Source organism: Hyla sarda, unplaced genomic scaffold (genome assembly GCF_029499605.1).
Source record: "Hyla sarda isolate aHylSar1 unplaced genomic scaffold, aHylSar1.hap1 scaffold_1485, whole genome shotgun sequence".
Lineage (NCBI taxonomy): Eukaryota > Metazoa > Chordata > Amphibia > Anura > Hylidae > Hyla > Hyla sarda.
The window spans coordinates 69,828-79,959 of NW_026608118.1; the positions used below are offsets into that span (position 1 = coordinate 69,828).

General features: G+C 41.7%; 1 pseudogene; it reads left to right on the forward strand.

The window, feature by feature from the left end:
• The first annotated feature begins 9,161 nt into the window (after positions 1–9,161).
• LOC130308594 (U2 spliceosomal RNA) lies at positions 9,162–9,266 on the forward strand (annotated as a pseudogene).
• The last annotated feature ends 866 nt before the right edge of the window (positions 9,267–10,132 follow it).

Genomic DNA, 10,132 nt, shown 5'->3' on the forward strand with positions numbered 1-10,132 from the left:
TATATATATATATATATATATATATACATATAGAGAGAGAGAGAGAGATAAATATATATAGAGATAGATGGGTGGATAGATAGATAGATAGATACATAGATACACATACATACATACATACATACGTGTGTATTGTTGGAGTTGCAAACATGGGTGCACTTGACAAACTCAGTGCGGCTATTCCCCATTGAAAGATTGTTGCACCCAGGACCCTTAGCACTGGGATATGCTACTCAATACCACTGGCATGGCCAGGTGTAAACAACATCTGACCTTTGTTGTGTATGTAACCATGGAGATTGTGATGTCGCCTAGGCCCACCAAAGAACAGCCTTGTCAGAAGCAGCACTGCCATGAGCAGAAGTAGCAGCACCATAGGTTGTCAAATAAGTTGGATTTAACCAAGACAAGTGAGTCCAATAGGATGCAGGTATGTCCTCTATCCTTACAGCTTCCCGTGGCTGTTGGTTTTATACCGTTTGGGGACAGCCAAGGAGGCGTCAGCAGGCAACACAGGTAAGTGTGTGCTTGTGTGTGTGTGTGTGTGTGTGTGTGTGTTTCCTATGCAGATCCTAAACCCAGTATCAAATGCAAGTAGGAGGAGTAAGAAGGGTTCCTGCCAAAGCCAGGTTATGGATTGCATTTAAAAATGGTCCATCAGAGTGAAATGGACTCCCATCTTCCTGCTTAGCAATAATGATATGGGTTTAGGGTCTGCTGTGTGTACTGGTGGGTGACTGCCACCCAGCCAGAGTGTGTATGGGAGGCTGCCAGCCAGCCTCCCTTCCTACAAGTAATGATGGTGCATGTGAAGGGGACAGCGTTGGTTCCTCCCCTTTCACAGTTATCACTTCTCATCCTTCCTTTTGGCTGGTATCAAATGTGGTGTCTGTTTATATCAGTTTAATATCTGATATGTCCCCTATCTGATAGCATATATTAAATGCACCACCAAGCTTCAGTGTTGGAAAGAAAGATTATCTGTTTATTTGCTGCAGCTGCTTGCTGGCTAGTCCAGTGGGCCCCTACTGCAGGCAATAGACAATAGGTGGTGCCTATGTGCCTAGGTGGATAGGACATCAGCTATGAGGCATTTGTTTGTACAAACTGCTGCTCACAACTAATGTTGTAATATAGTGTCTCCATCTGCTGGTGGTATTGAATAAGCAATAGTGCAATGATAGGGTCTGAAAAAGAAGAAAAATAAGAAGCAGCAGCATAGGAAAGAAGGAAAACATGGAGAGAAGAAAAAAAGAAGGTAAAAATGAGGTGAAAACATGTTTAAAAAAGTATTTCCATCTCTCTCTCTCTCTCTATGTATATACATATATATATATATATATATATATATATATTTAAAAGAAAAAAAAATTATATATATATATATATATATATACATATAGAGAGAGAGAGATAAATATATATAGAGATAGATGGGTGGATAGATGGATAGATGGATAGATAGATAGATAGATAGATAGATAGATAGACATACATACACACATACACACATACACACATACACACATACACACATACACACATACACACATACATACATACATACATACATATGTGTGTATTGTTGGAGTTGCAAACATGGGTGCACTTGACAACCTCAGTGCGGCTATTCCCCATTGAAAGATTGTTGCACCCAGGACCCTTAGCACTGGGATATGCTACTCAATACCACTGGCATGGCCAAGTGTAAACAACATCTGACCTTTGTTGTGTATGTAACCATGGAGATTGTGATGTCGCCTAGGCCCACCAAAGAACAGCCTTGTCAGAAGCAGCACTGCCATGAGCAGAAGTAGCAGCACCATAGGTTGTCAAATAAGTTGGATTTAACCAAGACAAGTGAGTCCAATAGGATGCAGGTATGTCCTCTATCCTTACAGCTTCCCGTGGCTGTTGGTTTTATACCGTTTGGGGACAGCCAAGGAGGCGTCAGCAGGCAACACAGGTAAGTGTGTGCTTGTATGTGTGTGTGTGTGTTTGTGTGTGTGTGTTTCCTATGCAGATCCTAAACCCAGTATCAAATGCAAGTAGGAGGAGTAAGAAGGGTTCCTGCCAAAGCCAGGTTATGGATTGCATTTAAAAATGGTCCATCAGAGTGAAATGGACTCCCATCTTCCTGCTTAGCAATAATGATATGGGTTTAGGGTCTGCTGTGTGTACTGGTGGGTGACTGCCACCCAGCCAGAGTGTGTATGGGAGGCTGCCAGCCAGCCTCCCTTCCTACAAGTAATGATGGTGCATGTGAAGGGGACAGCGTTGGTTCCTCCCCTTTCACAGTTATCACTTCTCATCCTTCCTTTTGGCTGGTATCAAATGTGGTGTCTGTTTATATCAGTTTAATATCTGATATGTCCCCTATCTGATAGCATATATTAAATGCACCACCAGGTTTCAGTGTTGGAAAGAAAGATTATCTGTTTATTTGCTGCAGCTGCTTGCTGGCTAGTCCAGTGGGCCCCTACTGCAGGCAATAGACAATAGGTGGTGCCTATGTGCCTAGGTGGATAGGACATCAGCTATGAGGCATTTGTTTGTACAAACTGCTGCTCACAACTAATGTTGTAATATAGTGTCTCCATCTGCTGGTGGTATTGAATAAGCAATAGTGCAATGATAGGGTCTGAAAAAGAAGAAAAATAAGAAGCAGCAGCATAGGAAAAAAGGAAAACATGGAGAGAAGAAAAAAAGAAGGTAAAAATGAGGTGAAAACATGTTTAAAAAAGTATTTCCATCTCTCTCTATATATATATATATATATATATTTAAAAGAAAAAAAAATTATATATATATATATATATATATATATATATATATACATATAGAGAGAGAGAGATAAATATATATATAGAGATAGATGGGTGGATAGATAGATAGATAGATAGATAGATAGATAGATAGACATACATACACACATACACACATACATACATACATACATACATATGTGTGTATTGTTGGAGTTGCAAACATGGGTGCACTTGACAAACTCAGTGCGGCTATTCCCCATTGAAAGATTGTTGCACCCAGGACCCTTAGCACTGGGATATGCTACTCAATACCACTGGCATTGCCAGGTGTAAACAACATCTGACCTTTGTTGTGTATGTAACCATGGAGATTGTGATGTCGCCTAGGCCCACCAAAGAACAGCTTTGTCAGAAGCAGCACTGCCATGAGCAGAAGTAGCAGCACCATAGGTTGTCAAATAAGTTGGATTTAACCAAGACAAGTGAGTCCAATAGGATGCAGGTATGTCCTCTATCCTTACAGCTTCCCGTGGCTGTTGGTTTTATACCGTTTGGGGACAGCCAAGGAGGCGTCAGCAGGCAACACAGGTAAGTGTGTGCTTGTATGTGTGTGTGTGTGTGTGTGTGTGTGTGTGTTTCCTATGCAGATCCTAAACCCAGTATCAAATGCAAGTAGGAGGAGTAAGAAGGGTTCCTGCCAAAGCCAGGTTATGGATTGCATTTAAAAATGGTCCATCAGAGTGAAATGGACTCCCATCTTCCTGCTTAGCAATAATGATATGGGTTTAGGGTCTGCTGTGTGTACTGGTGGGTGACTGCCACCCAGCCAGAGTGTGTATGGGAGGCTGCCAGCCAGCCTCCCTTCCTACAAGTAGTGATGGTGCATGTGAAGGGGACAGCGTTGGTTCCTCCCCTTTCACAGTTATCACTTCTCATCCTTCCTTTTGGCTGGTATCAAATGTGGTGTCTGTTTATATCAGTTTAATATCTGATATGTCCCCTATCTGATAGCAGATATTAAGTGCACCACCAGGTTTCAGTGTTGGAAAGAAAGGTTATCTGTTTATTTGCTGCAGCTGCTTGCTGGCTAGTCCAGTGGGCCCCTACTGCAGGCAATAGACAATAGGTGGTGCCTATGTGCCTAGGTGGATAGGACATCAGCTATGAGGCATTTGTTTGTACAAACTGCTGCTCACAACTAATGTTGTAATATAGTGTCTCCATCTGCTGGTGGTATTGAATAAGCAATAGTGCAATGATAGGGTTTGAAAAAGAAAAAAAATAAGAAGCAGCAGCATAGGAAAGAAGGAAAACATGGAGAGAAGAAAAAAAGAAGGTAAAAATGAGGTGAAAACATGTTTAAAAAAGTATTTCCATCTCTCTCTCTCTCTATATGTATATACATATATATATATATATATATATATATATATTTAAAAGAAAAAAAAATTATATATATATATATATACATATAGAGAGAGAGAGAGAGAGATAAATATATATAGAGATAGATGGGTGGATAGATAGATAGATAGACATACATACACACATACACACATACACACATACATACATACATACATATGTGTGTATTGTTGGAGTTGCAAACATGGGTGCACTTGACAAACTCAGTGCGGCTATTCCCCATTGAAAGATTGTTGCACCCAGGACCCTTAGCACTGGGATATGCTACTCAATACCACTGGCATGGCCAGGTGTAAACAACATCTGACCTTTGTTGTGTATGTAACCATGGAGATTGTGATGTCGCCTAGGCCCACCAAAGAACAGCCTTGTCAGAAGCAGCACTGCCATGAGCAGAAGTAGCAGCACCATAGGTTGTCAAATAAGTTGGATTTAACCAAGACAAGTGAGTCCAATAGGATGCAGGTATGTCCTCTATCCTTACAGCTTCCCGTGGCTGTTGGTTTTATACCGTTTGGGGACAGCCAAGGAGGCGTCAGCAGGCAACACAGGTAAGTGTGTGCTTGTATGTGTGTGTGTGTGTGTGTGTGTGTGTGTTTCCTATGCAGATCCTAAACCCAGTATCAAATGCAAGTAGGAGGGGTAAGAAGGGTTCCTGCCAAAGCCAGGTTATGGATTGCATTTAAAAATGGTCCATCAGAGTGAAATGGACTCCCATCTTCCTGCTTAGCAATAATGATATGGGTTTAGGGTCTGCTGTGTGTACTGGTGGGTGACTGACACCCAGCCAGAGTGTGTATGGGAGGCTGCCAGCCAGCCTCCCTTCCTACAAGTAGTGATGGTGCATGTGAAGGGGACAGCGTTGGTTCCTCCCCTTTCACAGTTATCACTTCTCATCCTTCCTTTTGGCTGGTATCAAATGTGGTGTCTGTTTATATCAGTTTAATATCTGATATGTCCCCTATCTCGTAGCATATATTAAGTGCACCACCAGGTTTCAGTGTTGGAAAGAAAGATTACCTGTTTATTTGCTGCTGCAGCTGCTTGCTGGCTAGTCCAGTGGGTCCCTACTGCAGGCAAAAGACAATAGGTGGTGCCTAGGTGGATAGGACATCAGCTATGAGGCATTTGTTTGTACAAACTGCTGCTCACAACTAATGTTGTAATATAGTGTCTCCATCTGCTGGTGGTATTGAATAAGCAATAGTGCAATGATAGGGTCTGAAAAAGAAGAAAAATAAGAAGCAGCAGCATATGAAAAAAGGAGGAAAGAAGGAAAACATGGAGAGAAGAAAAAAAAGAAGGTAAAAATGAGGTGAAAACATGTTTAAAAAAGTATTTCCATCTCTCTCTCTCTCTATATGTATATATATATATATATATATATATATATATATATATATATATATATATTTAAAAGAAAAAAAATTATATATATACATATATACATATAGAGAGAGAGAGATAAATATATATAGAGATAGATGGGTGGATAGATAGATAGAGAGATACACATACATACACACATACACACATACACACATACATACATACATAGATATGTGTGTATTGTTGGAGTTGCAAACATGGGTGCACTTGACAAACTCAGTGCGGCTATTCCCCATTGAAAGATTGTTGCATCCAGGTCCCTTAGCACTGTGATATGCTACTCAATACCACTGGCATGGCCAGGTGTAAACAACATCTGACCTTTGTTGTGTATGTAACCATGGAGATTGTGATGTCGCCTAGGCCCACCAAAGAACAGCCTTGTCAGAAGCAGCACTGCCATGAGCAGAAGCAGCAGCACCATAGGTTGTCAAATAAGCTGGATTTAACCAAGACAAGTGAGTCCAATAGGATGCAGGTATGTCCTCTATCCTTACAGCTTCCCGTGGCTGTTGGTTTTATACCGTTTGGGGACAGCCAAGGAGGCGTCAGCAGGCAACACAGGTAAGTGTGTGCTTGTGTGTGTGTGTGTGTTTCCTATGCAGATCCTAAACCCAGTATCAAATGCAAGTAGGAGGAGTAAGAAGGGTTCCTGCCAAAGCCAGTTTATGGATTGCATTTAAAAATGGTCCATCAGAGTGAAATGGACTCCCATCTTCCTGCTTAGCAATAATGATATGGGTTTAGGGTCTGCTGTGTGTACTGGTGGGTGACTGCCACCCAGCCAGAGTGTGTATGGGAGGCTGCCAGCCAGCCTCCCTTCCTACAAGTAGTGATGGTGCATGTGAAGGGGACAGCGTTGGTTCCTCCCCTTTCACAGTTATCACTGCTCATCCTTCGTTTTGGCTGGTATCAAATGTAGTGTCTGTTTATATCAGTTTAATATCTGATATGTCCCCTATCTGGTAGCATATATTAAGTGCACCACCAGGTTTCAGTGAGGAAAGAAAGATTACCTGTTTATTTGCTGCTGCAACAGCAGCTGCTTGCTGGCTAGTCCAGTGGGCCCCTACTGCAGGCAAAAGACAATAGGTGGTGCCTAGATGGATAGGTGGATAGGACATCAGCTATGAGGTATTTGTTTGTACAAACTGTTGCTCACAACTAATGTTGTAATATAGTGTCTCCATCTGCTGGTGGTATTGAATAAGCAATAGTGCAATGATAGGGTCTGAAAAAGAAGAAAAATAAGAAGCAGCAGCATAGGAAAAAAAGGAGGAAAGAAGGAAAACATGGAGAGAAGGAAAAAAAGAAGGTAAAAATGAGGTGAAAACATGTTTAAAAAAAGTATTTCCATCTCTCTCTCTCTATATATATATGTATATACATATATATATATATATATATATATATATATATATTTAAAAGAAAAAAATTATATATATGTATATATATATACATATAGAGAGAGAGAGAGAGATAAATATATATAGAGATAGATGGGTGGATAGATAGATAGATAGATAGATAGATACACATACATACATACATACATATGTGTGTATTGTTGGAGTTGCAAACATGGGTGCACTTGACAAACTCAGTGCGGCTATTCCCCATTGAAAGATTGTTGCATCCAGGTCCCTTAGCACTGTGATATGCTACTCAATACCACTGGCATGGCCAGGTGTAAACAACATCTGACCTTTGTTGTGTATGTAACCATGGAGATTGTGATGTCGCCTAGGCCCACCAAAGAACAGCCTTGTCAGAAGCAGCACTGCCATGAGCAGAAGCAGCAGCACCATAGGTTGTCAAATAAGCTGGATTTAACCAAGACAAGTGAGTCCAATAGGATGCAGGTATGTCCTCTATCCTTACAGCTTCCTGTGGCTGTTGGTTTTATACCGTTTGGGGACAGCCAAGGAGGCGTCAGTAGGCAACACAGGTAAGTGTGTGCTTGTGTGTGTGTGTGTGTGTGTGTGTGTATTTCCTATGCAGATCCTAAACCCAGTATCAAATGCAAGTAGGAGGAGTAAGAAGGGTTCCTGCCAAAGCCAGGTTATGGATTGCATTTAAAAATGGTCCATCAGAGTGAAATGGACTCCCATCTTCCTGCTTAGCAATAATGATATGGGTTTAGGGTCTGCTGTGTGTACTGGTGGGTGACTGCCAGCCAGCCTCCCTTCCTACAAGTAGTGATGGTGCATGTGAAGGGGACAGCGTTGGTTCCTCCCCTTTCACAGTTATCACTTCTCATCCTTCCTTTTGGCTGGTATCAAATGTGGTGTCTGTTTATATCAGTTTAATATCTGATATGTCCCCTATCTGATAGCATATATTAAATGCACCACCAGGGTTCAGTGTTGGATAGAAAGATTACCTGTTTATTTGCTGCTGCTGCTGCAGCTGCTTGCTGGCTAGTCCAGTGGGCACCTACTGCAGGCAAAAGACAATAGGTGGTGCCTAGGTGGATAGGACATCAGCTATGAGACATTTGTTTGTACAAACTGCTGCTCACAACTAATGTTGTAATATAGTGTCTCCATCTGCTGGTGGTATTGAATGAGCAATAGTGCAATGATAGGGTCTGAAAAAGAAGAAAAATAAGAAGCAGCAGCATAGGAAAAAAGGAGGAAAGAAGGTAAAAATTAGGTGAAAACATGTTTAAAAAAGTATTTCCATCTCTCTCTCTCTATATGTATATACATATATATATATATATTTAAAAGAAAGAAAAAAATAATATATATATATATATATATATATATATATATATATATATACATATAGAGAGAGAGAGAGATAAATATATATAGAGATAGATGGGTGGATAGATAGATAGATAGACAGACATACATATGTGTGTATTGTTGGAGTTGCAAACATGGGTGCACTTGACAAACTCAGTGCGGCTATTCCCCATTGAAAGATTGTTGCATCCAGGACCCTTAGCACTGTGATATGCTACTCAATACCACTGGCATGGCCAGGTGTAAACAACATCTGACCTTTGTTGTGTATGTAACCATGGAGATTGTGATGTCGCCTAGGCCCACCAAAGAACAGCCTTGTCAGAAGCAGCACTGCCATGAGCAGAAGCAGCAGCACCATAGGTTGTCAAATAAGCTGGATTTAACCAAGACAAGTGAGTCCAATAGGATGCAGGTATGTCCTCTATCCTTACAGCTTCCCGTGGCTGTTGGTTTTATACCGTTTGGGGACAGCCAAGGAGGCGTCAGCAGGCAACACAGGTAAGTGTGTGCTTGTGTGTGTGTGTGTGTGTGTTTCCTATGCAGATCCTAAACCCAGTATCAAATGCAAGTAGGAGGAGTAAGAAGGGTTCCTGCCAAAGCCAGGTTATGGATTGCATTTAAAAATGGTCCATCAGAGTGAAATGGACTCCCATCTTCCTGCTTAGCAATAATGATATGGGTTTAGGGTCTGCTGTGTGTACTGGTGGGTGACTGCCACCCAGCCAGAGTGTGTATGGGAGGCTGCCAGCCAGCCTCCCTTCCTACAAGTAGTGATGGTGCATGTGAAGGGGACAGCGTTGGTTCCTCCCCTTTCACAGTTATCACTTCTTATCTTTCCTTTTGGCTGGTATCAAATGTAGTGTCTGTTTATATCAGTTTAATATCTGATATGTCCCCTATCTGGTAGCATATATTAAGTGCACCACCAGGTTTCAGTGTTGGAAAGAAAGATTACCTGTTTATTTACTACTGCTGCAGCTGCTTTCTGGCTAGTCCAGTGGGCCCCTACTGCAGGCAAAAGACAATAGGTGGTGCCGCTTGTGTCTGACCCCTGTTGGAGCGACCAGGCACAGGACTGCTGCTGCTGCTGCTGCTGAATGTCCTCTTTAATTGAATAAGCTCAGCAACCAGCACACCTGTGCAGGTTGGACATGACATGATAGGTAGAAGTCTTTCAGGTAGTGGGTGTTGAATCTTGTATGATGAGGTTTCTAGGAGGGGGTGTGTTATGCAGATTAGGGTGGATGGAGAGAGATCTGAGAAAGCCGTATGCTTTGGTGAGTCCTGGTTGGTATGGGTTTGTTGAGGTGTTCATGAGAAAGTTTGGTTTGATAGGTGTGAGACAGGATGTGTTAAAGGAGAAGAAGAGTATGGTGAAGTGTATTAGGGTGAAGGATGTTCAGTGTAATATTAATATGGTGAGAGAATAGAATGTGAGTAAAGTGTGGAAGAGTTTGGAGACAGATGGTATGACTAATAGACAGAGAGAGATTGTATGGCAGAGTTTGCATGGTGCATTGCCAGTGAGAGAGGTACAGAAGAGTCGGGGGATTGGAAGAAGTGAGAGATGTCCGAGAGAGGGTTGTGGAGGGAATGAGATTATTATGCATTTGTTTTGGAATTGTGATAGAGCGCAAGAAGTGTGGAAGGGAATTGGTCCGTTGGCTAAAGAATTTATGGGGGTAAGAAAGTGGTCTTTTGAAGTGATTATGTTTGGTCTGGGGGTGGTAGGTGGGAGGAAGGAGAGAATGTTATATGTGTTGTTAGCAATAATTAAGGAGGTATTGTGGGATG